This window comes from Aotus nancymaae, unplaced genomic scaffold (genome assembly GCF_030222135.1).
Source record: "Aotus nancymaae isolate 86718 unplaced genomic scaffold, 86718_ANA_hifiasm-v0.15.2.pri h1tg000083l, whole genome shotgun sequence".
NCBI classification, from domain to species: domain Eukaryota; kingdom Metazoa; phylum Chordata; class Mammalia; order Primates; family Aotidae; genus Aotus; species Aotus nancymaae.
In genome coordinates, this window is record NW_026988498.1 from 6370044 (window position 1) to 6384249 (window position 14206).

General features: G+C 38.2%; 1 long non-coding RNA gene across 3 annotated transcripts in view; it reads right to left on the reverse strand.

Moving 5' to 3' along the window:
• The window catches only part of LOC105710922 (uncharacterized), an 89017-nt gene that overhangs the window by 13069 nt on the left and 61742 nt on the right, over positions 1–14206 (reverse strand). For 2 of the 3 annotated variants that reach the window (XR_010339696.1, XR_010339697.1), the window contains exon 3: positions 6654–6775. The exons of the other annotated variant lie outside the window; for it this stretch is intronic. This is a non-coding gene — a long non-coding RNA (uncharacterized LOC105710922). The remainder of the gene's footprint in view (positions 1–6653; positions 6776–14206) is intronic. 3 annotated transcript variants of the gene reach the window in all.

Sequence of the window (14206 nt, forward strand, 5' to 3'; positions counted from 1 at the left end):
TTGAATAAATGTAAATATTCAGAACATTTATATGATTTTAATTTTTTCCTTAAAAACAGGGATGGGTGAGAAAAATCAGCAAACAGAGCAATTACATTGGTAATCAACCTGAGAAAATAACTATCTCTCTTTTTCTTTATCTTTCTGTCTTTGCTGTTGTTGTTGTTGTTGTTGAAGACAACAGAAACCCCAGTGTCTACACACGTAAATGAGAAACACAAATCATCTGAAAAACAAATTAAAAGTAAGAACCAATGGACTAGAGTTTAAGAGATCCAAGAACTATTTCTACCTCTGCTGTTTATTCACTTGCAATATGGCTTGGGCAATGCCCTCCCTCACCTCATGCTATGATCTGAATATTTGTGTCTCTCCAAAACTCATGTTGAAAGCTCATCCCCATTGTTGAGATATTAAGATGTGGGGACTTTAGGGGGTGATTTTGTCATGAGGGCTTCACCCTATTAATGAGATTAATGCCTTTATAAAAATGACTTGAAGAATGCCCCTGCCCCTTCCTCCCCAAGAGGAGGCAGCAAGAAGGTACCATTTAGAAGCAGACAACAGCCCTCACCAGACAGAATCTACTGGTGCTTTAATATTGCACATCCCAGGCTCCAGAACTATAAGGAATAAATATATAGTGCTTATAAATCACCCAGTCCATGGTATTCTGTTATATCAGCCTGGACTGATTAAGACACCCATAAGATCAGAGACTTGGATAAAGTACCAGATCTAAGCCAGGCACAGAGGAATCAAGCATGGGTAAGTCTGGGTGCTTGACCTTGGGACACATACAGTCTAGAGTAGAGATAATAGGACGATTCAATAGGGCAGTGAGGCTGCTGTGGAACACAGAGAAAGGAACCCAAAACCATCCATTCTATGACTCCATTTCTTGATGCCAGATAAGGCCGTATGAGCAATGACACAATTTCACCTGAAACTTACCAAATCATTACAGAATTAGGTACAAAGTCAGAACATTTTTTGAAGTAGAATTATATGAAAAGTTACTCTCACATATTTATAATATTTTAAAGACTATGGAGGGAATATGTAGAAACATCAATAGAACAAATTACAAGTATAAAATGTTCCCCAAATAGTACTTTTATTGTAAGTTAAAGTTAGCACTTCAAATCAATAAGTGAAGTATTATTTAATAAATATTATTAACCAATTGCACAGCAGCTTGTCTGAATTAAATATTTAAATATTAACATGAAAAACAATTCCAGAAATGTAAAAATAATTTGAAAGATGTTCTTTTTTTTTTTTTTTTAAACAGAGTCTCATTCTGTCACTCAGACTGAAGTGCAGTGGTGTAGTGATTTCGGCTAACTGTAACCACCACCTCCTGGGTTCAAGTGATTCTCTTGCCTCAGCCTCCCGAGTAGCTGGGATTACAGGTGAGATTACACCACCAAGCCCAGCTAATTTTTGTATTTTTAGTAGAGACAGGGTTTTACCATGTTGGCCAGGCTGATCTCAAACTCCTGACCTCAAGTGATCCTCCCACCTCAGCCTCCCAAATGCTGGAATTACAGGCGTGAGCCACCACACCCAGCTGAAAGATGTTCTAAGGTGGTATCTACACCAGAAAACTAACATGGGGAAAGAAAGAAAAACAAATAGAATACTTGAGTCCATAAAATTTTTTAAAGTTTCTGTGACATAAGATGTCATACAATTTGAAGAGATTCTACAAACTGAGAAAATAACTAGAAAATATGTGTTAGGAAAAAAATCAAATGTCCTTAATAATTTTAATGCATAATATTTTTTACCTATTTATTTAGAAGTTTAATTTTTTAAATTTGCTTATGCCCAGCACTGGGCTTGCCTGAGAAGAAATTATTTAATATATTACTCATAGAGGTAAAAATTGATAAAACTTTGTTTAGGATAATTTTGGAATGTCAATAAATAGTACTTGCAATGTGCAAAAATGTCAATGCAGCATTCCCAGCTGGAGGAACATATTTTAAGTAAATAAGCATCGATGTGTACAAGGAAGCAGTCATTGGGATTTTTAACCAAGTGCTATTAGTAAAAGTGAAAAAAAAAATTACCCAAAATAGCCAAAAATAGATGATTGACTCAATAAATGACAGTATACAGCGTTACATATGTTGTTATTGGATAATAATTTTATTTTTCATATATCTATTAAATATTGATAATATTGATTTTCATGGAAATATTTTTATCAAAAAGTTTTAGTTTCCAATCCATTGCATAGAACAATAGGTATAATATGCCAGTATCTGAAATAATAGGTATTTATGTGCCTATATTTTTGAATTTCTTTTTTTTTTTTTTTTGAGACGGAGTTTTGCTCTTGTTACCCAGGCTGGAGTGCAATGGCACGATCTCAGCTCACCGCAACCTCTGCCTCCTGGGTTCAGGCAATTCTCCTGCCTCAGCCTCCTGAGTAGCTGGGATTACAGGCACGTGCCATCATGCCCAGCTAATTTTTTGTATTTTTAGTAGAGACAGGGTTTCACCATGTTGACCAGGATGGTCTCGATCTCTTGACCTCGTGATCCACCTGCCTCGGCCTCCCAAAGTGCTGGGATTACAGGCGTGAGCCACCGCGCCCGGCCCATATTTTTGGATTTCTTAAATTATCTGCTATTCTAAGATAACCACCATTGACTGCTTATATTGAATTTTAAAATGTATTTTGTATTTAAAATACTATAGGGGTCAAAGACATGGAGAAAAAGTAGAATAACAAAATGGAACAAGAGACACAATGGTAAAAACAGATTTATCTATAGGTCAAGAGTCCTCTGGAAGAGAAGAATTCCACTTGGAAGAGATTGGCATAGAACAAGTAAAGAAAAGTAGGAGTTGAAAATAAGAACTTTGCATATGGTCTAAGGAAACATGGCAGGAGTAGGCAAAGGACTGGAGATGAAGACCAAGGAGAATAACACATCAATGATTAATCTAGGCTTCTGGCTTGGAAAGTCAGTTATAAGATAGAAAAACTAATCCAAAGAACAAAGATGGGTCTGAGGAAGACAGGAACAAGACTTCCTGAGGGAGAAAAAAATAGAATGTGTTAGGAGTCTTAGAACAAGGATCGACAAACGATGACAGTCTTATTTCTGTATAATCTGTGAGTTAAGAATTTTTAAATGGTTGAAAATAATAATATTTCCTGAAATGAGAAAACTTTATGAGATTCAGATCTTGCTGTCAATAAATAAAGCTTTATTGGTATACTGCCCTGCTCATTTTATATTGCCATGTCTGCTTTAGGCCCACAGAGCAGAGTTGAGTGCTGTTGGTTGCAATGCACGTCTCACAAAACTTCAACTATTTACCATCTGGCTCTCTACAAGGTTTTCTGACACCTCTCCCCCTGCCCCAGTCTAAAGTCTAAAGGAGACATTAAGGAAAAGACCAATCTTTAGGAAATACATTAAATAAGGATTGTCCATGTGAAATCAAGAGTTCAGCAGATTCTGAAAACAAAAATAACTATTATTTGCGCTTCAGAAGATGTGGAAGATGTATTAGGCACTTCTTGCATTGCCATAAAGAAATACCTGAGGCTGGGTGATTTCTTTTTCTTTTTTTTTAATTGCATTTTATGTTTTGGGGTACATGTGAAGAACATGCAAGATTGTTGCATAGGTACGCACCTGGCAGTGTGATTTGCTGCCTTCCTCCCCTTCACCTATATCTGGCATTTCTCCCCATGCTATCTCTCCCCAACTCCCCACCCCCCACTGTCCCTCCCCTATTTCCCCCAACAGACCCCAGTGTGTAGTGCTCCCCTCCCTGTGTCCATGTGTTCTCATTGTTCAACACGAGGCTGGGTGATTTCTAAGAAAAGAGGTGTAATTGGCTCATGGTTCTGTGGGCTATACAGGAGGAGTGGCAACGGGCATCTGCTCACCTTGTGACGAGGCCTCAGGAAGCTTACATTCATGGTGGAAGGCAAAGGGGGGAACAGATGTATCACATGGTGAAAGCAGGGACAAGAGAGAAAGTGAGAGAGAGAGAGAGAGAGACAGAGAGAGACGTAGGGGGAGGCACCACACACTTTTAAATGACCAGATCTCACAGGAACTCAGCGCTAGAGCTCATTTATCACCAAGGTGATGGTCCACCTTAGTGATCTAAACACCTCCCAGAGCCCCACCTCCAGTATTGGAAATTTGATCAAAGACAAATATCTAAACTACATCAGAAGATGAGAACCTTGTTGCAAACTCAGCCCTATCACCCACTAGTTTTGTGACCTTGAGCATGTTGCTTGATTGCTTCAACCTAAGTGTCCTCGATTATAAAATGGAAAAGTAATTATATCTAATTAATAAGAAATGTGTAAGGATTAAATGAGGTAGAGCGAGTAAAGCTCTTGGCACAATGAATAACATAAAACAAGTTCTTAAAAATTGTAGCTATTATTATCATTCTTTTTTTAATCAAAATAGTTCATTAAATTAGATAACCAGTTTTAAAATTACATATGTTTGAAATAAAATGATTTAAAAATCTTGTTTTCATTAAGAATATTCATTCACCAGTCTTTTGGTTAGTTTTCACTTTCAGACGGGTGATCAGTTTTTAGTTTCATGCCATTTTGATTGTTTGTTTTGCATAAATCACACTTACAATGCAACGTCTATAACATCCAATTTCAGTTTCTTTTATTATTTTTTTATTATACTTTAAGTTTTGGGGTACCTGTGCAGATCGTGCAGGTTTGTTACATAGGTATACATGTGCCATGGTGGTTTGCCGCAACCATCCCCCCATCATCTACATTAGGTATTTATCATTCTTTATTATAGGCATGTAGTTAGTGTCATGGATTGTATTTTTCTGGATAGAAACTTGAAGGAAGCTCTGTGTTTTATCCAGGGGCAAATAGTAGTCACTGACAGAGAGCTGTTCCACTTTGTTTATAGCTGCAAAGTGTCCAATATCCAACACACCCACTCTGCTTACACTTGGCTTTAACTTTGCATTAAGAGGAATGTGCTCTATCTTGTCCCAGCAAACTACTGTTGCTGGCTTCCCCACCAACTTGAGTCCTCCCCAGCTCCATTCCACCCTGATGCTACAGTCAATCCCACATGATCTGGAGGGTCTGGTGGCTCAAACCCTGGTATTAAATGTCAAATATAATCAAGGCTCTTTTGCTTTCAAGGCTCAGAAATCCTCCCTAACTGGCCCAAATAAAAAGTTACGTTTGTGATAAAGTCAAACAATGAGCTTAAGAAAATGAAGTTCAGCCGACCTTACAGGAACTAGGTAAGTAGCAGGTTCTAAGGAGCCAGCTCTCCATTCCCTTCCCTCAGAGTCCTGCCTCTTTCTTCTCTTCCTCCTCTCATTAAAGACGGATTTTTTCTGTTTATTGTTTAACTTTCACATAGCAACAGGTGGAAGCCAACTCACAGTGTCTACATAGCCTCCTACTTTGGAGTCCAACGCTGAGGACTGGACCACTCCCCATATTACCGGGAAGAGGATGAGATGCCTTGTTCCAGGCAGTAAATTGATTGCTCTGATCCAACCAACTATGGTGGGCTGGGTGAGTTATAAAGTTCCTTCTCACTCCTTAGGTCCTTGAACTGGGTAAGTAATGTTAGGTAAGGGGAGAAGGTGGTAAAGGGCATACTACATTTATGTAGACCTTTCCTTCAAGCCTCAGCTCCAGCCACCTCCTCAGAGAAGCCTTCACTCACCACACACACTGATTCTCATGCCCTTTCTCGCCATGCCCAGAGTTTATTGGTTATACCTCAAGCCTGAATAATTTTCCCCTTTATCACTTGGGTCTATTCCACATTTTCAACATATTATGTTTAATAAATACTAAATTGAAAGAATTAATAAGTATAAAATGAATAACAACAAAATGAATATATATATGTATGTGTGTGTGAATGATATATATATATATACACACATATATATATATATGTATCCACACTTTAGGAAAGTAAATAAAGTTAGTGACGATAAGAACAAATAATTTCTATGAATTAAAATTGTTCCATTGGGAATACAAGACTGGTTCAACATTAAAAATTCAGTGATTGTAATTTACTATAACATACTTAAGAAGAAAAAAGTCATCTCAATGGGGGTTTCAGAAACAGGGATCCGTAATTTTAAAAAAATGTAGCAAACTGGGAATAGAAGTTTACCTGATAAAAAGTTTACCTATCAGAAGCTTATCTGATAAAGAGCATCTGTTTATCTCTATAGATAACATATGCTTAATGAGGAAAAACTGAATAATTTCTCTTAAGATCACAGATAAGGCAAAAATATTCTCTTACCACTCCTATTTAACATTGTACTGGGAGCATTAGACAGTGTAAAAAGCCATATTAAAAACTTCTCAAATAATCTACAAAATTACTCTGAGAACTATTAAGTGAATTTTAGAAAAGTTACAGGATACAAGGATAATATACAAAAATCAATATTTGTATATAGCAGTGGTGAAAAATTGGAAATAAAACATTTTTAATTAAACTTTGCATATGATAACACCAAAACACAACAATACTTAGGTATAAGAAAATCTAAAAATATATAGGATTTCTATGTTAAAAACTACAAAACGCCAATTAAAGAAATCAAAAAAGATCTAAATAAATAGAAATACAAACTGTGTTTGAGGAATAGAAGACTTGATACTGTTAAGATGTCAATCTTCCTAAATTGAACAATTGGTTAAATGCAATCCCAGGCAAAATCCCATCAGATTTTCTCGCAAATACCGCCAGCAATTCTAAAATGTAAATAGAAAAGCAAAGGAATTAGAATAGAGAAAACACTTTCTGACAAAGAACTTGTATCCAGAATACATAAAGAATTCTCAAAACTCAACAAGAAAACATCAAACGAACAAACAAACAAAATTTGAAAATGGGCAAAATATTTGCACAGACATTTCACCAAAGAAGATATACAGATGACAAATTAGCACATAAACAGATGCTCAAAATTATTAGCCATTAGGGAAATGCAAGTTAAAACTACAATGAAATACCATTATACACATATTAGAATGGTTATTACATTTAAAAAAATCACTGATGATACCAAATGCTGACAAAGATTTGGAGCAAATGAAATTCTCCTACTCTACTGGTGGGAATGCAAAATGATAGAGCAACAGTAAAAAACAGTTGGGCAATTTTTTACAAAGCTACCCTTACACTTACAATATGGCCCACCTATTCCAGTCTTCAATATTTACCCTAGCCATGTGAAAACTGACTTTCACACAAACACCTGGGCACAAATGTTTATTGAAACTTTATAATCACTGCTGATTGGAAACAATCCAAATGTCCTTAAATCAATGAAAATATTATTAATAGAATATGAATATTTTCCATGCATACAGTGGAATACTATGCAGCAGTAAAAATGAATGAGCTGTTGATTCATGCAACTACATGAATAATCTTCAGTGCACTTTGCTCAATGAAAGAAGCGTGATGCCAACAGGTAAATAGCCTATGACTTACTAATATATTATACATGACATTCTGGGAAATGCAAAACTACAGTGGTTGCCAGGATTTGGTGAGGGGTGAGCAGGTGGATGAAAGGACTGACAACATAGGGGTATCACAAAGGCCATGTTTGGTGAGAGATTGTTCTGTATAGAAATGTAGTGATCATTACATGACAATGCAGCTACCAAAACCCTTAGAACTGAACACCAGAAGAGTGAATTTTACTGCAGGTAAATACTTTTTTAAAAAATTTTCCCATTAGTCAAGAAATTTTAAAAGTTCTAAAAATTATATAAGTAATTGTATTGTGTAAATATATAATTCAAATAGGGTCAGTGTGCGAAGTCAGTATTGCTCAGAGTATCATAATTGATCAGTGTTTAAATTTTATCAGAAAAAGTAAATATGGCTAGGATATAAAGAGATAAATTGATAGGAATAATATGTGACTTCAAGTTTCTTTAAAAATACATCTGTGAGAATGTATGCAGTGTAGCAAAAATGAAATTAATCTGGTTTGATCCAGTCATTTGGACACATATTTCTGGTAGACAGATTTAAATGAAAAATTTCTAATCTTTCACATCATATTCATAAAATTGTGAGGATAGTCTACTGCACGTTTCAGGAAGATATTAGCCAAGAGTTTGTCCATTGTTATAGAAATGTGTACTGACTGAGACATTTTTGGCCCTACTGATAACACAAGGCATCCTAATAAAGAGTTTGTGAATGCTTTGAACTGTACCCAGCTGGTTTCTGCAGAACAGAGTGTGCTCCACCTGCTAGTAACCTCAGGAGGTTACTACAGTGGTATGCTTTATAGATTATCAGTCTGTTGTACTACCATTAGGGTTAAGAGTAATATCCCACCGTGGTTTCTTTTTCTGACCTCCAGAGATTATAAAATGACATTCAGCAGATTTTAGGCATTTGGAACATGCTGGTACTGTTAACATTATTTTCTTTTCCAGTTGCAAAGCTAACAGGGTAAAAATTCCAAAGACTACCCAGGTTCCTATAAAGCAGTAATATAAAAATTTGCTTCTTTTTCCATCTAATGTTCTTCTCCTCTTTAATGGTGAAACTATCCTGTGCACTATTTCTCTATTTATAGCCCAAACAATTCAACTCTAGGCGGTTGGGTCTATTGAGAGATGAACAGACTCCTAAGAAACCCTCTCTGGTTTGTAAATTGTCAATTGTGCTGACATGGCAAGCTGCAGGTGACTGCGCTCATCTGGGGATGTTGGTCATCTATGACTGAGCTGGACCACACAGCGTCTTTGGCCAAAGAGCAGCTGGTGCTCTCGGCAATTTTATCCCTTAACAAAACATCAAAACCAATGGCCTTATAAACAGGTTACAAATATTGGTTGGGTTTTTTTCTAATATACCAAACTCCAAAATACCATCTTTACTTCCTTTGCCTAATCAGTTCATTGGTCTTTGAGGCTCTTTTAGAGTATTTTGTTGAAAATCATTGCCTTTGAAACTATGACTTGGTCCAGTTGGAACAGCTTCAGGCATCTCAGCCTCACATGCCTCCCTCTCTTGTTGCTCCTTTCCCTGTCTTGCCTGACCCACTGGGGCAAGATCTTGTGCCTTCTTACCTGAATAAAACGGATAAAGAATGGCAGTTCCTCTCTCAGGCAGGAGTGGGTTTATGCATGCCCTTTTTCCAATTCTCATTCTAACCCATGGTTTTCTTGGATCTTCATATCACCCAGTTAATAAACTCAAACCAAATCTTCTTGACTGCTAATTAAACACACTACTATACTATCTGGCCACTATTTTGGTCACAAGCCCATTTCTCCCAATTGTATGTTGACTGCCTCTCATTGAAGGGTTTAAGTATCAAGAATGTCTACTGGCACACTAACATCTTTCCAAGATATGGCCAAATCCAGTGCACAATTGTTCACAAAGGACATGGAGAAACTTCCCTTGAAATAGCAAACAAGGAAGATAGGTAGACAGTTATGAGATAGTTGGTGTGTCTGGATATGGTACTGAAATGATCCTTTGTGACACTGAGGACATTTTTAGACATGAAAGGGAGAAGTAATTTATGGCAGCAGATGAAGCTGACAAGGTATTTTAGGGTCAAAACACAGAGGAATTTACAGGATGGTGGGAATCCCTGCAAGTTTATAGCACGAAACTAGCACCTTCAGATTTCTATTTACATAAGAGTGTACTCTGGATGAATGCTGGGTTTGAGACAGAGATGATTCTGGACAATAAAATCAACTATTGGGTTGCTATCATAATTGAGGACAGAGAATATACCAAGAGCAGTGGGTTCAGAAAGAAGTTTCTTCAAGATTTTAAAAACTATTTAAAATAAATCCTAGGTTCTCATCACCAAAAAGTCTACATAAGAAATAGAACATGGACTTGGAACAATTTTTAATAACAAAAATCCCAGAACAAAAATCGACTGTCTTTTCATTTTTGCTTAATAATTAAGATGACTTACTGGAGATGACAGAAGACAGTTTAATAACAGTGTACAAACACAGAGGGAAAATAAAATGAATGCTAATCAATTGTTAAGCCACTTTAGCTCATAACAGGAAGAATTTAGATAGAGTCTGAGATTGAAGATTGGATGAAACTTTCTTTTAATCATCAGCATTATTAAGCAGTAAGATATAGTCCTGTAAGGAGTAGTAGCTTCTTGCACATCAGAATGTTTGACATTTAGACTTTTCTGAATAGTGAACAAGGTAACCTCTCAATTTCACTTTATTATATTTTGAAATAAAAAGAAAATGAATTACATATTTTTAAAGACAAATTTTATTCTTTTTTCATTTTACTTTATATTTTTATGTAGCATTTCAATTTTTATATGTAATTATATAATAATTTTATTGTTGTTCATTTTCCAGAGTGTTAGTTTATTGATTTGCAAATCCTATGCTCCATGTTAAGTTCATGCTGTTCTGATGTCTGTCTCTGCTGCTTCAAAGTAGTAGCCAAACACAACTTCTAAAAAATAGACAAACAGAAGCAAAACCATAAATTTTTACAGCTGGAGACAGTTTCATGGGATAAGCTATGGCACTGAGGCAACACTTGATATTCATCATCTTTCTCCTCTACTACCCATTCTAATTCACTCCAACCTTCAGCTCTGCTTCTGCTGGTCTAGGTTAACTGTCTGGCGAGATGACCCAGACATTTATTTCAGAGGAATCTGATCCCCTGGGCATCATGTGCTTCTAGCTGTGGTTGTTTCAACTGACCATTCCCAGCTGTCACCAGGCATGAAAGCACCAGGAGGTGTTCCAGCAACTCCAATGGATTCTGGACTTTCTTCTCTCTGCTGCTACCCTAGAGGAGTGACCCTTTATCTTCATGATAATCAGCATCAATTCCTCCTGTCAATATAGTAATTATTTTTTATTTTTTTTTTTTTTTTGGTCCCTGGACTGTTGGCATGAGAACCCCAAATGGCCCTATGGTAATTGATTTAGGTTTGGTGGAATCCTTTCTGTGTCCCCTGAAGGAAGTATACCCCTCCTGCCAGGAACTATGATCTCTAATCCAGAAACAGTCTCCAAGTGACTTGATTAGAATTAATAGAGAGAGGATCATCTTCTGTTTCCTTCCTTTGTTCCCAGATGCATGTTTTTTGTTTGTTTGTTTGTTTGTTTTTGAGATGGAGTCTTGCTCTTTCACCCAGGCTGGAGTGCAGTGGCATGATCTTGGCTCATTGCAAACTCTGCCTCCCGAGTTCAAGCAGTTCTCCTGCCTCAGCCTCCTGAGTAGCTGGGACTACAAGCGCACACCACCATGCCTGGCCAACTTTTTGTATTTTAGTAGAGACACGATTTCACCATGTTGGCCAGGATGGTCTTGATCTCCTGACCTCATGATCCTGTCGCCTCAGCTTCCCAAAGTGTTGAGATTACAAGCATGAGCCACCAAGCCCAGCCCCAGATGGGTGTTTTTAACTGTCAGTGTCACAGCACAATGTAACAGCATCTTGGGGGACAGAACTTCAGCTCACAGTGTGTCATCTCCATACTGTGGCTTAGCTCTGACTTTTAGAAGATTTCTTTATTGCTCTATTAGTGTGGCAGCTTCCTGTGAGCCATTTATGGGAAGACCAGTGGGACCTATGGTCATATGTCCACTGCCACACCTCCTTTGCTGTACAGTGGATGCCTTGAGCTCTCTGACAATGTGGCTCAGTCACTGCAGTCAAGGGAGACAAAGCCATACTTAAGATATGGATCATTCTCAATAAGGATGAATCATAGAAAGGTAGATGGTGTCTAATGTTAGCAGCTTGTCACCAAGTGGCCAGATGGTCTTTTTGAGGGATCATAGGGGTAGGTCTTGCAGCAGCAATGGCAGCTAGAATAAACTTGGTGAGATGCAGTTGATGGCAATTAGGCTATGCATGCTTCCATCACAGCCAGCATGACTCCTGTTTATGGACAAACACAGGGGCAGTAAGAGCAGAGGCACCCAAATGAGACATCTCATTCACCTGGTTTCCAGCCTCTTCTTGGGAACAGGTGTTCTTTGGTGGCCACTGCCATGCAATACAGAATTCTGCACACCTTGTGTCCATTTCATAGGTCCATCTGCATAACTCTGCTCCTCTCTCCTCTCCAAGCCATTCACCACTGCCTAGGAGTCCATGTGTATTCCTACCTTGGATGACTTCTCCTTCCAAACAAAGCACATGATCAGATGTACTACTTGAAGCACTGCTGCTGAGAAGATTTTCCCTAATCACCATATTTCAAGGGCACCCCTGATAGGTCATTAGTGCAACAGTAGTTATTTATTCTCTTGCATTAACAAACAGGCTCATCTGTCTATCAGCTGCCATGATGTAAACTGAGGTAAGGCATTGGTGTGACATCAGATGTGGAGTCTAAGCCACTTGTTTCTGTAACTTCTGTAAACTCTCAGGACCTTCTTGGAACCAATTCTGAATGAATCATTTCCACTGCATAGTGGATCACTGTTGTGCCTACTTCACCTTATGACTTAGGGTTATGCCAACACCAGCTCATGATGAATTGCTCAGGTGGCATGACTGGTTCATGTTGCCTGGTTGAGCCTTCATTATCTCTTAGGGGCCAGTAGCATGTTAGTAGTTGCTTATTAAATTACATGGCCAGGGCCAGGCACAGTAGTTCACACCTGTAATCCCAGCACTTTGGGAAGCTGCGGCAGGTGGATCATGAGGTTCAGGAGTTTGAGACCAGACTGGCCAACATAGTGAAACCCCATCTCTACTAAAAATACAAAAATTAGCCAGGTGTGGTGTGGGTGCCTGTAGTCCAAGCTACTTGGGAGGCTGAGGCAGGAGAATTGCTTGAACCCAGGAGGCAGAGGTTGCAACGAGCCAAGATTGTGCCACTGCACTTCAACCTGGGCTACAGAGCAAGACTCTGTCTCAAAAAAAAAAAAATTAGATGGCCTAGCTTCAGAATCCTGTAGTGCTCTACCACCACTCCCCTATCTATATTTTTATCTACTGAATAGTCAAAATTGTTCAGAACCAATAGTGTGGATGGTTGGATGGATGGCAGGATGGCAGGATGGATGGATGGATCGATGGATGTGTGGCTTGCTGAACAGACAGATAAATAGGTAAGAGGACAGATAGATTTTAAGGAACTGACACACACAGACAATGGTGGGGCTGGCAAGTCAAAATGTGTAGGGCAGCCCCAAAATTCAAGTAGAATTTCTATGATGCAGTATTGAGGCAGAATTTCCTCTCCCTCAGGAAACCCATTTTTTGCTCTTAAGGCCTTCAGTTGATTGGATGAGGCCCTCTCAAATTGCGGGAAGTAATATGTTTTACTTCAAGTCAACTAATTGTAAATGTGGTAATTTAATATAGAATATATGTTCAGAGCAACATTAGGCTAGTATTTGACCAAACACTCTGGGCACCATACCCTAGCCAAGTTGACATAAAATTAATCATTAAATCTACTATTTATAGTTATAAAACCTTTGCATGTGTCAGGTTACATAAACTATGCAGAAGAACTCTTAACATCTTCTATCAAAGTTCTCCCTAGGATAATCTGCTAAATAGCCTTAGGGAAGGACTGGAAAGTGCAGTTTTACTCTATATGCTTTCTGTCACATATCGGGGCTCTTCTTTTGGGGTCTCAAATTCTCCTTCAACAGAAGGGTTCTGGGTTTGAGAATTTGCTCAGTTCTTCAAGCAGAGGAAGAGGTCATGATTTTCAAGTTGCAACAGTTGATATCTGCCTTCTGCTTCCTTGTTCTTGATTTCTTATTTCTCTTACAAAATCAAGTCATACCCTTGCTGCTGGTCCATCAGCCTCACACCCTGGAACACTGTAGTCAGTTAGCCATCACCACAGAGCTTTGTGTTTCCAGACCCCAGGAGCCATTCTGGCTTTGCTGCATGTGACAGTGAATATGTCCATCTAGCTTCTGGTGGTGAGGTGCTATCACTTGGCCTTGAATATTTTAGAATCTTCTCATCCAATGACATCTAGGGATGCCCAGTTTCAAAGGACAGCTATGGATCTCCCAGTATCAAACCTGAATCACAAAGGACAGTCACCCCCAAGCTCTCTCCATACATAAAATAATATTGGAGACAAAAAAGTCATATGTCACTGGCTAGTATTTGTGTGACAAAGGTAAGATGTAAACACTTGGCTGAGTGTGGA